This window comes from Acartia tonsa, chromosome 3, assembly GCF_053477335.1.
Source record: "Acartia tonsa isolate MP-2025a chromosome 3, ASM5347733v1, whole genome shotgun sequence".
Taxonomy (NCBI): domain Eukaryota; kingdom Metazoa; phylum Arthropoda; class Copepoda; order Calanoida; family Acartiidae; genus Acartia; species Acartia tonsa.
This window is the reverse complement of record NC_137262.1, coordinates 12,531,319-12,536,876: the sequence shown is the minus strand read 5'-3', so window position 1 is coordinate 12,536,876 and position 5,558 is coordinate 12,531,319. Positions and strand designations below refer to the sequence as shown.

Below are 5,558 nucleotides of genomic sequence, written 5' to 3'. Positions count from 1 at the left end.
GTTATTAATGTTTCACGCCTAAAATATCTTTATCAAACTTGCTATTTACTTTTTATATTTTTTATACTTTTACTTTTATTTTTCTTTTGTTTTAAAAGCAAATAGTGGGTGCGCCCCTAGCATCTAGCGGCTCTGTATTCAAATGGGTATAAAAGGGGTAGAAAATAGACTATTTGACCTATTAGAAGATTTTCTTAAAAGGAAATCTCGATCAGTTCAGTTTTGATTGAGATCTTAAGCTTCAGACAAAAAAAAACGTTATTTCTCTATATAATAAGATATTAATTACTGCTCTCCTGATTTAATTTATTTAAATCATTTTATTACCTAACAAAAATAAATACTTCAAATTTCAAAAATATGTAAAAAGCAGTCGTGGCCGAGTGGTTAAGGCGTCTGACTCGAAATCAGATTCCGTCTAGGAGCGCAGGTTCGAATCCTGCCGACTGCGAAAATTTTTAGAATTGAAATGTTTTGGAATAGGTTATCAGCAAAAACAATAGGAAATCTTAATTACAAAAAAAAAGTTTAAATGTATTTTATAAATATAAAAGTTAAGTTTCAGAATTGAATAAAATCTATGCAACTAGGTTTCGTGATTTTTATTGACTTAATTATATAAAATGAATTATACAAATTGACATTCAAATAGATACAAATTAATAAGCAGCAAATAAACAAGCACCATGATACCTAAAATAATATCAAAGGAAAAAACATTTCGCAGCCGGCAGGATTCGAACCTGCGCTCCCAGAGGGAATTTGATTTCGAGTCAGACGCCTTAACCACTCGGCCACGACTGCTGTTTATGTACATTTACAAAATATACGATAAAAAAAATAACAACAAAACTCGTAAAAATAGAGCAAAAATTCTATATTAGATAATATATGTACTCAAACTTTTAGGTTATTAAAAAACTTTTATAGAAAAATTTATCCTTTTCCAATGCATTAGACATGCTTCAACTTTAACATTTTTCCGTGACAATAGACAAAAAATAAGAAGTATGTTTGATTTCTTTTAATTTTCTTCATTGCGGCCCCTAAAGGCTACTAGTTGCTCTTGAAGGGCGAGGGAGGAAGTTGTCCCCCCCCCCCCCCACTTTAAATTTTAGTTAAAAAATATAATAGGGGATTTTTTTTAGGGATGATAGCGTCGGGAGGGTGGTGGTAACATTCCAAAATAAGAACAAACCTTCCCCATGACCTATGAGAAGCTACACTCTGTAAAGGAGAACTATATCGGTTCAGCGGTTATCAAGATCTCTAGGAACAGACACAAAACACAGAGCTAACAGAGCAATAATAACTACATCTGACTTTCTATCTACCGCTGTATTTAGCAAATTAAGACGATCTATAATTATTTGCGGCATATGAGCGGCTGTACAGTCCAGAAAACAACCAATTTCAATTCTATTGGAAAGAAATAGAATTTTACCGGAAGTTTTTTCAATGGATAATTTAATTTAATTTTTATATATTTTCCCTTTTTAAATGGTAATTTTGTATCCATGTTTAAAAGTATTGTTAGAATGCAATTTATATTGAATAGAACTATAACATTTGATTTCTATGCAAAAATATATCTTTTTAATGTCATATTTTATTCTTTTCAATTGGACTCTTGTATTTCTTTAACTTTTTAAATGTCACTTATTAAAAAAAATCTCATCATAATTTACAAATACGGGTTAAAAACAAGTTTGTGACTATAAAAAGTAGTAATGTTTTTTGTTTGTCCGTCAAAATCTCGCTCTAGCCACTAAACCGATTAAGTTCTCCATTTTAGGACTGCTTCACATAGGTCTTGGAGGGGTATTTAGCTATCGTAAGTCTTTAAATTTTTGATGGTTTTTGGCTATTTTCTGACCAAGCTATGCCCCTTTGAATGGAGAGCCCCTGGCTGCTTTGGGCGAAGCTATTACTATCCACTGCAGGCAAATTAAATTTAGAAAAGATTTGAAGATGAAATGTGAAATATTTCAATGTTTACGCAGTCTTATTGCCAATATATTACAGAATGCCTACACATTTTATTTCAATAAAATTTGAATATTATAACAAGGGCTCGGCAGCCGCGCATATCCTTCCAGTAAGTCGCTATAAATCGATTTTTATTAGTTTTAAGAATATCAAAATGGCAATCCTGTAGTTCAGTTTTTTTAAATCATAAAAACGGCTGTAAATTAGCTGCAATTTTGCCATTACCTTATCCAGCAAAATATGTAGAGCTGGATCTTTAAATCGTTTAAAGAAGACATGAATTTCTATAAAAGTATATTTATGTAACTTCTAAAATAATACCTAAGCTGGATCTTTAAATCGTTTAGTGCGCTGAATCGGGGCGATCCAGTTCGGCGCACCTAGATATTATTAGATTTCAATCTTTAAATCAAAATGGAATTGGCGAATCAGCGCGCCCAGTGGCGCGGCAATGGCACTCAATGAGTGACATTGCCGCGCCAAACTGGGGTGAACTGGATCGCCCCGATTCAGCGCACCACCAAACGATTTAAAGATCCAGCTTAGGTATTATTTTAGAAGTTACATAAATATACTTTTATAGAAATTCATGTCTTCTTGTTGAATGATTTCTTCTTTTTAAGATTGAGAAAAAATAAAAAAAATAATATTAAACCTATACAGAAACAGGCCTAACAAATAAAACAAGAATAATACCATAGTACACTGAATGCAAAATAAATGGAATAAAACCTTTTTGGATCTGAATTAAAAGATCTTGGCCTGATCGAAAAGATTTAAAAAATATTTGCAAACATTTTGAGATGGTTTTAGGTTTTATAGTACAATCCCCTTTTTTAAAAAAAAATTCTTGTTAATAAAAAAACAATACCAATAATAAGCTTTAAAAGTACATTCGTCCCATTATATAAAGTTTTTTTTGTTTTTCCGTTAAGAACTCGTAAACCTATTTCGTCTTCCTTTTTGGGGAAGCTTCTTATCGGTCATTAAAAAGTTTGAGGCTGCTCTTTTTTAGCTTTAGTCTTGGAATAGGTTTTCTCGTATTCATTCGAATCCGGTGGATAGGAACCGGTTCTCATCCATACGAAAAAACTATGTCTAGCATCGTATTATATCCAGCTTTCTACGAATATAAAAATGTACAATCATAAGATTAAAACCAGTTTTTTTAGCCCGTGTCTATAATTGTACATTCTATATCCGCGGAAAGCCGTTTATAATACGATGCGAGAAATAACTATTCCCTCTTTTTCTGCCCCTCCCTCCCACTTTAGCTCATCATGAATGTAGATAAACTAGGGATCTTGGGGATAAGACAATGGATGATAAATTGTTGGACATCCGCAATCATGAAAAAAAAATACCTCTTCTGTAGTTTAAAATTATTGGTGAAAAAGGTTTGACACTGCAAGATTGTTTGAACCAATAAAGATAGGAAAAAGTACCCAAAGTTTTTAAGCTAATAGTGAAAGATTGGTATATTATAAAGCTTTGGGTACTATAGTTTTATTTATAGTCCAATGCTCCCTCCCTGAGATGAACAGACCATATTCAAATCTGTGTCTACTTTGCATTGCCTGAAACTATTTTTGATTGATTAATTAACGGTAAATTAATAAAATATATATTTTGACTATTTACTAATAGGTGTATATAATATTCATTCTATAAGTATATAATAATTCTATAGTATGAAGTAGTAAGTATTTTTGTATTACATAAAAAATCTCCAAAAAGCATATTCTTAATGTTTTTTTCTCCCAATTTGGCTTCGAAATCGATGGATTAGAACCAGTTCCCAAACATACTGGAAAATCATGTATTACAGACAATTTGATAATTAAAGAAAATGTTTAATCTTATTCTTATAATTGTTCATTTTAGTTACCGCGGAAAGCTGTCTATGATACGATGCAATAAATAACTATTCCTTACCAAATTCTAGAGTCTAAATGACTCAATTAAAAAGTTTATTCTACACCAGGTTTATAAAGGATTAAAACTTAAATTTTGTTTGCACTGTGTATTCTGTATGCTACTTTTGTAACGAAGCTACTATATAACTAGGAGTTGTTGGATTATTACTTGGATCTTGCTCCAGATTTTCATGTTCTCTAATTAAGTGAAACACGCAGTGGGCTAAAATAACGATTTCCCCCATCTGACAAATAAATGAGTTCCATGTTAACATGCCAAATTGACGACAATTTTTCCCCGTCATAATATCCACGTATGTTCTACATCCATTGAATAATAAAGTAAATTAAAAAGAAGCTACGCAGTACTAACTACATTCCGTATTTGAAATAAACAATTATCATACAGTATTATCACCCCATAAAAATATGATATCAGGATTCATACACTCATAGTACTCCTATCTTACATATATCTTTAAGACAATCTTTATTAGCGTTGTTTGTGCAGCTCTTCTGCAACTTGCACGTTATCATATTGTATAGAAAAACTAAATGGGAAAAATTATATTTGTACAGATAGGTGATAAATTATCAATTTTGCCCCTAGCCTCTAGGGCGATGCTGCTGTCCATGACACTCTAACATCAGGTCCAACAACCAAGGATAACTAAAGGGTGCCAAATATCTCCTTTCCTGTCCTAACAACCGGGGTATTTGGTTAAGTAACATCTAACAGACAACCAACTCTTCGATAGCATGAGTTTTGTCTTGAAGTCCCTCCTGAAAAAAATTAAAAGTCACAACTAAATCGGATTTGTGGTTAATTAAAGAGGGAGAACCTTCATTTCCGCATATCCGTTATCATAACCGCTAATCATTTCAGCAACAACTCAAATGCCTCTTCTTGATCATGATGTGCTATTGTAAAACAAATGCATTAATAATAATATGCAGAATTAAAGACTAACCGTTGAAAATATTTTTTCCTTTGTATTATAGATAATGTTTCAAATGTATGAAGATTAATATAAATCATAATTTATGTTTTTGGTTTTAGCGTGGGTTTAATTAAAGAGGTCCAATAAAAGGTATGGGGGATTTTATTAGCATGTAAAGATCAACTTGTTATCTCTAAACTATCTCTCTCTCTCTCTCTCTCTCTCTCTCTCTCTCTCTCTCTCTCTCTCTCTCTCTCTCTCTCTCTCTCTCTCTCTCTCTCTCTCTCTCTCTCTCTCTCTCTCTCTCTCTCTCAAAGAGTAGCATCCGACCAGAGATCTAAAGGGATAAGACAATGGCGGATAGATTGATGTACATTTTCAATGATGACACTCAAAATTACCCCTTCTGTAGATTAGAATTAGTAGTTGAAACGTTTGTCCACTTAACTTAACAAACAACTCAATAAAAATTCATTAAAGTCTCCAATGTTGTTAAGCCAACGAATAAGAAATTGTTATCGTAAAACTTTAGGGACTAGTGTAATAAACATCCCATTATCCCCTTTCTCTCTCTCTCTCTGGCATCAGACAGAATGAGTGTAAGGGGCTGTAACTTTTAATTTAAGATTATCTTAATAGCATACATGCAATATACGCTAAAACAAGAGTGATAACATCCTAAAGTAGCATGTGGCGTTAATACAATATAAAT

At 32.3% G+C, this 5,558-nt stretch overlaps 2 non-coding genes across 2 annotated transcripts; one reads left to right on the top strand and one right to left on the bottom strand.

Moving 5' to 3' along the window:
• The first annotated feature begins 369 nt into the window (after window positions 1-369).
• TRNAS-CGA (transfer RNA serine (anticodon CGA)) lies at window positions 370-451 on the top strand. The gene has a single exon. It is a non-coding gene; the product is annotated as a tRNA-Ser (tRNA).
• A 271-nt stretch (window positions 452-722) lies between these two features.
• Window positions 723-804, bottom strand: TRNAS-CGA (transfer RNA serine (anticodon CGA)). The gene has a single exon. It is a non-coding gene; the product is annotated as a tRNA-Ser (tRNA).
• Between the last annotated feature and the right edge of the window lie 4,754 nt (window positions 805-5,558).